General features: G+C 49.3%; 1 long non-coding RNA gene across 1 annotated transcript in view; it reads left to right on the top strand.

Moving 5' to 3' along the window:
- Nucleotides 1–8,726, top strand: part of LOC109299363 — an 11,563-nt gene extending 2,837 nt beyond the window's left edge. Inside the window, exon 2 of the long non-coding RNA XR_002097819.1 lies at nt 8,462–8,726. This is a non-coding gene — a long non-coding RNA (uncharacterized LOC109299363). The remainder of the gene's footprint in view (nt 1–8,461) is intronic.
- The last annotated feature ends 2,386 nt before the right edge of the window (nt 8,727–11,112 follow it).

Genomic DNA, 11,112 nt, shown 5'->3' with positions numbered 1-11,112 from the left:
CTGCATTGGCAGCACTCAATCAAAACTTTACTTCAACAGTAACATGTGCACTAGACCTGTTCAAATATGAAAGAAAAAATATATGACAATTTTCAAAGATGTTGAAAATGTTTCCTTTTTTAATTTGTGAAGATAATTTATTTTTAAATAGTTTTCATGAATTTGGTCAAGATATCCATTTGGGGAGAGACTTTTACTTCCATTTTGATTTCCCCAAATTTTCCTCACTTGCCCACCCCCACCAACCTGCCTCTTCCATGTGGCTGCCAGTGCCATGCTGGTCCTCTCTATTGAGTGCTGCAGGCATCTGCCCAGGCCTGGCACCACAGGGAGAGGCCCAGAGAGCCAGTGTGGGACCCACAATGACGACTTTGTTGCACATGCCAATGTTCAAGCATATGCCTGCCACCTGGGGCCTCAACTGGTCACAGGAGGAGACTAGCAACCTTGTGGTACTGTGGGGTGAGGCAGAGGTGCAGCACCAGTTTGAGCAGGGCAGACGCTCCCATGTCCACATCTATGAAGGGCTGTCAGCCCAGGTGCGGGAGCATGGGTACAACTGGTTGGTGTGACAGCGCTACATAAATGTGGCAAACATTGACCACAATCATCTGTCAGGGAGCGCCCGTAAGTCCATGCACTTTTTGTGGCAACTGACTGACATGCTTATGGCCCAGGACCCAGGCCACAGCCATGCCATTTACAGTAGCACAGTCAGCTTGCCTGAGCCCCCACCCTGGGCTTGCAGCTGCGGTAACACAACACTGAGGTGCAGCTGGCTGTGACACCACCAGCTGCAAGCAGCACCAGGTCCTTCCCAGGAGAGGCCCAGCGCCAGGTCCTTCCCAGGAGGGGCCCCACTGTGCTCTACTGTCTGAGGACACTGGCCAGAGCCACATGCCATCACCAACAGCTGGGACCACATGGAGCTGCCAGTCATGCCAGCCTTGGCCACATGGTAAAGCCCACATTGTGGGGAGGGTGCTTCCCTCTTCACTCTGGTCCATGCCCCTGCCCCCAGCCCATGCCCCTGCCCTCCCTCATAGTCTGGCCTGTCCATACTTCCCTAGGTTCCCCCCACAGCATGAAGGGAGGTGGGAGACAGGACAAGACTTTATTGAGCATCCTATGTCCCTGCAGCTAGGCAGGCATGGGCCTCTCACATGCCAAGGAACATGATGCCAGCGGTGATGTCCTCCTTGGCAGTGGGGGGCAGGAACATGTAATGCAGCCACAGGTAGCCCTCGAGGTAATAGCAGAGGTTGCGGGGCAGCCTGGGCTTGCTTCCTGTGTTGGCATAGCTCAGGGTCCTGTGCCAACTGCATAGGTGTGGGCACCATGGCAATCAGCAGAGCAGGGCATAGTTGGTCACTCCTCAGTCTGTGCAAACAGCTCTTTATGCACTGTCTGGGGCATGTGCAGCAGGGACAGAGTTGGGGTACAGAGGTGGCATGCTGGGAGGGGCTGGCCCCAGGGCACCTCCCCAGGGAAGACCCCTGCAGAGGGCTCAGGTCACGGGCAGCTCCTCGTCCCAATTGTTGGGGAGCCCCATGCCTGCCAAGCCCAGGTGCTGTGGGTTGGTCAGCAGAGCAGTTGGCCTACAGGAACGGGGCAGGGCAGCAGGGTCTGGAGCCATGGCAGCAGGTCCTGCCCTGGGAAGGGGGTGGGGGAGGCAGGCTGCCTACAGCCAGCACCTAGTGGCCCACAGCCTCAGGGATGCAAGCAGGGATAGGGGGTTCAGTTGACAGCCACCTGGACTGAGGTCTGCTTAGCCAACTTACCATGGTCCCTGGGCACATGTGCACACCTGAACCCCAACCTGAGGCCAGGCAGTGCATGGCCCCTGGTACAGAGCATCTTATCTCTGAGCCACCCATACTGGGAGAGCACCGGCTGCTGTTGCCTCTGGGCAAGCCCCCCACCTGCTGCACTCACTGCAGCCTGTGCACCCATGGGGAAATGGCCAGAGGCTGAGATGCTAGCCACCTGTTCCCAGGCTCTGCCCCGCTAGCTGCCCCCACCCCATGCTCCCCCACCCCCGGATGGCCCACAAAGGACAATTTATAGTTTTCATAGGGTAGAAGGTATTTATTGCTGGTGGTGGGGTGGGTGGTGGACAGGATGTTTGCTGAGGGGAGGGGGGGCTCTGTTTGTTGGGGAGGTAGGGAAGAGGAGATGTGGTTGATGTGAGGGGAATAAAAACTTTTTCTTGTGAGATATGTCTACAGTGAGCATAGTGCTGGGGGTGGGCAGGGAGGGTGGGGAGTCCATAGGTGGCGGTGCAGGCAGGCTAGAATAGGGAGTGCTGGAAGAGGTGTTTAGCAAGGGTCTCCTGCACCTAGTGCCCTGGTCCCCACTGGTGGGTGCACAGCTCTCCTGGGGCCTTGGTGGGGGAGGGCAGGGTGCTGCTGCCATTGCAGGTGGTGCTCCCACTGCGGGGCATCTTCCATGCACCACATGTCTAACACCCAGGCCTAACAGAAGAGCTCCCCCTGGGCCCTGCAGATGTTAGTCAGCACACAGGCTGCGATGATAAGCTGGGGGAGAGTTGTCCTCAGTAAACTCAAGGCAGGTGGTGAGGGTGCACCAACATCCCTTGAAACAGCTGAAAGTGGATTCCACCAGCATGTGGGTCCAGCCCACGCAGTATTTAAAGTGGGCCTGGTGCGGGTCCAAATGGCCAGTGTAGGGCTGCATGAGCCCGGGCAGAAGTGGGTACGTGTGGCCACTGATGAGGATGGGCGGGACCACCACAGTGCCTGGCTACAGGTTTGGTACTTTCAGTGTGAAGTGCCCATTCTCCACCAGGCCCAGCAGGCTGGAGTTCCTAAAGACATGGGGATCATGGCCACTGCCCACCCAGCCAGCACTCACATGTGTGAAGGCCCTGCAGTGGTCCAAGATGGCCTGGAGGACCACAGAGTGAAACCCCCTGCAGCTGTAATAGGGGCGATTTCTGTGGGATGGGCATGGGATGGGGATGTGGGTCCTGTCCAAGGCCCTGATGCACTGGGGGAATCCCAGGGGATTGCACATGCAAAGCACAGTGCTGCACACCTCCAGGGCAGCCTCACTGGTGATGGTCTTGCCCAGGCCAAGTAGATGGCCAATGTACTGTAGGTTGGCATGCATGGCCATTTTTAACAAGGCTAGGGTCAGCTGTATGTCTGTGGGGTGGGCAGCTGCATGCCAGTGTCCTGCCACTCCAGGTGTGGCTGGAGCTGTTTCACAAGGTTCCAGAAGGTTGTCCACATCGTGCAGAAGGCCTCCAGCCATTGCTCATCATTTCAGATATGCTAGGTGACGTGACGCCACCAGTCTTGGCTTGACTGGTAGGCCCAGTGGTGGCAGGGCTGGATGCCCAGCAGGCTGACAGCAGTCTCAGTGGTGGCATCCTGGAGCCTGTTGTCAGTGTTTCTGTTGGGGTCCAGCCAGGCAGATGGGGTCAAGGTGGCAGGTGTGTGACAGCAACCCTGGAATGGTGTGTGGTGGCCTAGCAGGTGGTTGCTGCATGTGGGGAAGCTGGAAGGGGTGAGATGGCCATCGGCCAGGTGGTAGTCAGGATGTCAGGCCAGCAGGGTCAGCACAGTGGCCAGCAGGAGTCCAGAGCACTGGTTGCCACTGCCAGAGGCAAGGGCAGGAGTAGGCGCAGGCATGGCATGGGAAGACAGAAGCAGTGAGGTGAGAGCTGCCACGTGCTGTCCCTGTGCTGTGTATGCTGCTTCTAGTCAGAGAATTGGCTGGTCAGGGAGCAGTGAGCAGGGCTGCCCTTTCAAAATAGCTGCCAGGTGCTGGCAGCTGCAGCCAGAGCCTGGAGCTCTCACTGGTGGTGGCAGGGGCCCATTGCAGGGCCCCAGGAAGTGGGAAGAGATTGACAGCTGGGATGAAATTTGCTCCTGGCCATACCCACCACCAGGGGGCCACTCTCAGTTCAGCCCCAGGGCCCTGGGATTGGGAACTTCTCCAGCCCCAGGGCTGGGGTGGCTCTTTGCCTGCCCCAGCCCAAGGCTCTTAAAAGCTTGTGGGGACACTGGGGCCCTGGGCCACCTGCAGCCAGCCACTGCATGCAGAAGCCCCAGGCCATCTGCAGCAGCCTGGCCAGGCCCTGGCACTGGTCCCTGGCACCAAGGTGCTGTGCGGCTGCCAGGCCTGTACCATTGTGCTGCCATGCTGCAAGCTTGGCAGCATCCTGGGCCACATGCAGCCAGTTCCTGGCCACTGGGTCCCACTCTAGCCGGCCCCAGGTCAACCGCAGCAGCCTGCCCAGATAACACTGCTGGTACCCAGCACACCCTCACCGTGCACCTGCCTGTTTTACACTGTGCCCTTGTGCTGGGTGCTGCAGGCAGCTGTCCAGGCTCATCAGCACCAGGACTGCCACATGGAGGCCCAGCAAGCCAGCAAGGGAGCCACGCTGGTGTCCTCCCTGATGCCACACTCTGGGACCTTAACTGGTCCCAAGAGGAGATTGCAAATCTGCAGATCTTATCATGGTCCTCACCCAGTTTCTACAGAACAGACACTCCAATGTGCATGTCTATGAGGGACTGTCAGGTCACATGCGGGAGCATAGGCATGACCAGTTGGCATGTCAGTGCCACATAAAGGTCAAGGCCTTGTGGACACAGTGGGTCATGGTCATTGACCACAACCTCTGGTTGGGGGCTGCCTACAAGTCCATGCCCTGTATGCAGCAGCTAGATGACATGCATGGGTAGTCTGACTGAGCCTCCACTGCAGCCTGGCACCTATGGTGATGTGTCACTGGGGGAGGGCCCCTGCCAGGAGCCTGTTTCACCAAGCTTCCCACCCCCAGCCTTCTTCAGTAGCTCTGGGAGCCTGAGCTAGTGCCTGGCCTTCCAGCTTCATGTCCTCAGCCTGAACCATAAGACCAGGCTAGCCATGGCACTGTTGGCCTCCAGCAGTTCCAGTTCCTCCACAGAAGGGGCCCTGCCCAGGCAGTTGGATGCCACACCACTGCACCCCAGGACACTGCTAGGACCTGCACATTCTCACTGCCAGTGGGGACTGACTCAGAGTGCCGAGCATGCTTGCCACAACTACTAGGTAAGCACTGCACTGGGGAGAGTACCCAGACGCTGACCCTGCCACAGTTCCTGCTGCTGGCCCACCCACGGTCCTCCAGGTCCATGAAGACCTGCCCACCACAGCATGAAGAGGGGCAGGAGACAGTGTAAAACTTTACTGAACCGCCTGTACTCCCACAGCTAGGCAGGCACAGGCCTCTCACATTCTGAGAAATGAGTCAGTGTTGGCAGTCATGTCCTCCTTGGCTGCTGGGGACAGGGACATGTAGCTTAGTCACAGGTTTCCATCCAGGCAGTGGAGGAGGTTGTGGGGCAGGTCAGGCTTGCCCTCCACATTGTAGAAGCTCAGGATCCAATATCAGGTTCACAGATGTGCCTGGGGTAACATGATGATCATCATCAGCAGGGTGTAATGGGTTGGGCACCCCTTGGTCCATGCAAATAGCTCCTTGCAGTGTGCTCAGGACACTTGCAGAGGGGCATGCTTGGGTCACAGCACCAGCACAGGAGGGGGTTGGCCCCAGGACACCTCTCTGTAAAGGCCCCCTGGGGGAGGGAGGGGGGAACAGCAGCTCTGTGTCCCAGTTGGCTGGGAGCCCCATGCCCCCTGCACTTGGGTACCATGGGCTTGACAGCAGCACAGGAGACAGGCTGGCTTCCAGGAGAAGAGGAGGTAGGGTGTGGCTCTGGAGCTGCAGCAGCAGGTGCTGCCAGGAGCCTGTCCTTGCCTAGGAATGAAGTGAGCACTGAGAGTGTGCAAACATCCCTTGAAGTGGCCAAAGGCACACTCCATCAAGGTGCAGGTCTGGCCCAGGCACCAGTTGAAGTGTGCCTGGTGGGATGGTGGGGGTCTAGCTGGCTGTTATAGGGTCACATGAGCCAAGGGAAGAGCAGGTAGGTGGGGATCCCTGATGAGGAGGGGCAGGACCACCATTGTGCCCAGCTGGAAGTCTAGCATCCTGGGTGTAAAGCGCCCACTCTCCACCAGGGCTGGCAGGGCAGGCTTGCGGATCATGTGTGCATCATGGGCACCGCTCATTGAGCCAGTGCTCACGTTCATGGAGGCACCATGGTGGTCAGTGATGGCCTGGAGCATGATGGAGTGGAATTCCTGCTGCCTGTAGTAGGGATGGGGCCGCCAGGGCTGAGATTGCCCTGGACCAGGCCATGGTCTCTGTGGTGGGCCAGCGGGAGCCCAGGGCAGTGGACATTGCTGCCAGGGCCTAGGGCTGGAGAAACCATGGTGTGGGAGGCAGAGGTTGCAGAGACAGAGTGGCTGAGTGCTGCCACCGCACTCTGCATGCTGCTCTGGGCCAGAGAAGCAGGTGATCCTGGACCAGCACATGAGGCTGTCTTTTGGAGATGGCTGTCACCCACAGGCAGCTTCAGCCAGAGCCTCCCACTTCCTTTGGTGGTGGCAGGGGCAGGAGCAGACTGCTGCCATGAGCAGCAAATCTACTCCTACTTCCCTGACTGTGTAGACTCCTGCCCGGGGTGGGTTTACTCTAGAGTAATTTACTTTAGAGTAAACCCACCCCAGAGCAAATGTACATGTAGATGTGCCCACTAAGTGAAAATCCTAAAGAACTTCACGCTGCGCCTAGTATGTACTTCTATTTGAATTTGTATTTTATGTACAAATTACTCAGATATGGATCTTTGCAATTTTATAAATAAAGATCTGAAATGGGAAGAAGTTATGGGACTATGTTTGGCAAGTGTATCCCCAGCAATCGGTTCATAATACATGGACTATGAAATACATGAGTATATATTACTGGTCTGTGAAGACAAGTCACTTGGAATAGAGCTGAATGACTGTCTGCTGAAACCAGTGATTCTCAGTCTTCAGATTCAAGATGCACCTTAATAGACTCAAGGCACCACTTGGAAAATGTCAGATCTTAGTTTTCACAAGATTTTTGACTAAAGGAAAATAATAGATTATTTTTTCTGTTGCAAATAACTCAGAAAAGCCACAACAAGTCAGAATGTTTTTTGCACTATGGATTCCTATTTGAAATCTCTGGGCATTTTTACACGTGTTCCCAGTGCTGAAAAAATTGTGGCAGGGCACTTTGAACTAAAGTTCATTGGTTGTGTTTTATTTTGAAGTGCCCTGTTGCCATTTTGTCAGCACAGAGATTCACAGTGACACTGATACATGTGACTCATGAGGCTTCTGGACTGCATCAATTTCCATGCTCCAGAAGACTCGATTGAGCCTGCTCTGATATGCTGGATTTCCTGCACACTGAAGCAGGCTCCCTGCATGTGTGTAGGAGCCCTCTGGGTTTATCTCGTAAATCATGTTTTCACACCTAATAGTGCTAACAATATGACACCCTGTGGCACCCTTGAAAGGATCTCAGGGCATTCTAGGGTGCCAAGTCACTCTGACTGAGAATTACTGACTTAGACATATACAGCATTGGGCATAATGATATTTCACATTTTAAAAAGAAATTAAACTATTGCCTTGTGTTACTATACAAAATAGGTCAGCATAAAAATCATTCTTGGATTACTCTGAAGTCATTTTAAAAAAAAGTTGCTCTATGTATATTGTTATTTTTTCAATCACTCTGTCCAGGTCAGGTTGTTAAATATTTCAGAAAATTCTGTAACAATAGTGTTTTGGGCATTAATAATTCAACTGAAAAAAAGCCTCAAACCAGTTGGTACTATTGGTCCATTATAGCCATAAATAGAACCATTTAGAAATAATTTTGTTTTCTGCAGAGTTACTATGCCCAGTAGTAGGTGGGGTTATCATGCTGACGTAACTATGCCTCAATTGGATGTTGTAAACATTTGCAATATGGGCAACCCCCTCTTAATGCTGTTTTGCTTAGAGCTATTTCACTATAAAGCTCATTTTAAATTAATACCTCATTTCACTTAGCACTCAACAAGTTTTGTTATAATGCTCGTGGTCGCCATCTTGGGTTGTCAGATACTTTCGGTTTCGCTTAATGCTCAGTTTAACGCTCGTTTTTTCAGGAACCAATTAAGAGCGCTAAGTGGTGCCTGTAGGGGTGCATGTAGATTACCTTCTGTATGTTCAGAGGTGTCAGAATAGTTGTAATGAGATATATATGTGCCTGGGGGAAGTCTTCCTCTGATACCAGAACAAAGGTCTTGCACTTTCAGGTTCCCAAACTTGCAGATGCTTCATTATGTCTCTAGATTCCAAAGAACAGTATTGCCCATGAAATCCTTCTATATAAAGGAAACAAACACAGAGAAAATATTATAATTGATCATTATTTTTATATGAGGATACACATTTTGACAGTCATAATAAGTAGTCCCTTTTGTTTATACCACACATTCCATTTCACAACTTGTTTGATTTATTTACTGTTCATTTCATTTTCACTTCTGGTAAATACTGACCTTATTCCCCACAGGAACCCAACATCAACTTGCTTAGTGAGTTCAGAGTTAAGCTTCAGCATGAGAATGAACTGACCTGATCTGAGCCCAGGATGCCCTTGGCTTTAACAGGGTCACAGTGGTGTGTATGCAAAGGACAGAGACAACTCTTTCTCACCCAGGACTTCTTGGATCCTTAAAAATAAGTATTTTCACAATAGTATTTCAGAGATGTAAATAACCAGTGGATCCCCCCAGTAACTTTGAATTCCCATAGGATAAACTACTTCCCTTAGAGGACAAAACTCCTGTTTTTGTGGAATGGGATTGCTTTTTTACAAAGACTACCTAGAAGATGACAATTCCCGTGTTCACAGCTCTTACCACAGAAAATTACCTGGTCAGATTATGAAAGTCATTTGGGGTAAACACAACACCCTGGACTTTGGATTTCCTTTGACTATAGCTTTATAATGTTTGTCTTTTTCCCTATAGCCAGCTTGTAACTTTTGCTAATTATGTGCCATGGCCATACTGTAATTCCATTGACAGCCAGTTATGATTTAGTCCATTGTGGCCCATTTAAAGAATTTTAAATAGTGATGCCATTTTTTAAATTATTTTTTTACAATTGAGAAAACTGTTGTTCAGTATAGCTAGAAAGCCTTGTTTTCCTACATGTGGTAATGATGTGTGATATCCTTAATTATTACAGAAGTAAACAATTAAGTACAGGTACTGAACAGAGTTAAAAAATAAAACAAATTGCCTAGTATTTTTCTATAAGATAAGCAAGAATGTTTGCAGAAAATGTGGAGCAGAGTTTTCTCATGTAATATTATATTGCTATTCTCATTTAATCTCAGATAAACCTGAATATCTGTTTCTCGGTTGTGCTTGTTATTTTAAGCCTATCAGATTGGTATTGTAGAACTGTAATTGTAGAATACATGAGAGATCCTGCCAATCTCACAAAAATCTTTATTTTTCTCCAGCAAAATAGCATTTTCTACTTCCTAACTTCTATCAGCATTATATCAAATAGCGGTATATGACATGTATTTAATTGCATTTAAATACAATTTAATAACATTTAAATGTATATTGCAAATATACATTGCTTGATAGATGTCTTATTAAAATAATAATACATTCTGCCTAGTATGTATGTTTGTAGGAAGATACAATGGATATTTGTATGTGCATGTACAAATATAGAATGACAACATATATATATAGGTATATAGAAAATACATACTTTATGGGCTCATCTACATGAGACACTACATTGCCATATCGATGAGCTATGGCAATGTAGCTCATCTCCATGGCAACATAGTATTGGCAGGCACTAACCATAACACCGCCGCTACTGCACAGTAGGAATTTGCTGCTGAGCAGTAGCTTATTGCTATTGTACCGTAAGGTAAAAAACAACCCATGTGCTGCTGGGACTGCATAGTATCAGTGGGTATAGATGCACCCTATATGTAGCTACAAATATGCCTATGGCCCATGTACTTCACTTTGTAATATGAACTATAATTTATTTTCCTTTTTAAGGCATATGTTCCAATCCTGTAGAAATCTATGCCTTTTTACGTCACGACGTACGTAAGAGCAGCAGTGATTGAAATCATTGTTGTCAAGGCATAATGCATTAAAATTATTAATAAGACGTAAATCCACACGAGACTTACTAAATCATCTGATCTGACCTAAATTTATGACGCTTCCTTCCACTTCTTCCCCTTGCCTACTTGCACAAAAAGAAGCAGCGAAGAAAGAAAAAGCAACATGCTAAATATAAGTAAAAATTGTATTACTGCACTAAATCTATGTAACACTTTGTAATTATAATAATACAAACAAATCAACTATAAGGGCATTCACATCAGACCTAATTTCAAGCTGAACTATTATAAAACGATTAACAGCCTCATAATCCTGCTTTAATTATGTTGTGAACTATTCAGCATTTGAACCTGTTCTGGCCTGCCTCTTTTATCATTGAATTACCATCCTTAATTTGTTTCTCTGCTGAAAAATGAATTTCACTTAAGGATTACTGTACATTGCTCTGGCATTTTGTGGTTTCTTGTCAGCCCTTGTGAATCTAGATCATAGCCAGCTTCTGTTCTTCTGACATGTCCTATATGCACAGTTTCTTGACTTGCCTGTCTCGGTGAATTTATTAACTCATACTGTGCTCTTGTAGAAATAAATGGACATTTTTGATTAATCATATGATAAAGATTTCCGATGACAGTAGAGTTTACTTCTGGAACTAACTTCAGGTTATGTAGGCAACAGTAATTATCTAGCAACTTAGCTTAACAGAAATGCATTGTGAAAGTTTCAGTGCTGAGTGGGCATTAGTCTGCCAACTACTTTGAAACATTGCCAAGGAGGAGGCACTTCTCAGGGTGTGTAAGATTTGGTACGTTCAACTCCAGAAACACCTCAGTCTCTGAACTGCAATACTGGCTCTCTTTCCTCTAACTTAGTTCTTAGCTTTACACAGGAAACACTAAGGCTATGTGAAGCTTTGGTGCTGATTTGATTTGGAAGAGATTCAGCCTGATTTCTGTGGCTGAATCTCTGAATCCAAATCGAATCAGGAGACCAATAAAAAGGCCCGAATTGATTCAAAGCTCTCCAAATCAATTCGGAAAAGATTCGGAGA

This window comes from Gavialis gangeticus, unplaced genomic scaffold (assembly GCF_001723915.1).
Source record: "Gavialis gangeticus isolate Ggan-Ray unplaced genomic scaffold, GavGan_comp1, whole genome shotgun sequence".
NCBI lineage: Eukaryota > Metazoa > Chordata > Crocodylia > Gavialidae > Gavialis > Gavialis gangeticus.
The sequence above is the reverse complement of the archived record's forward strand: the minus strand, read 5'-3'. Positions and strand labels throughout refer to the sequence as shown.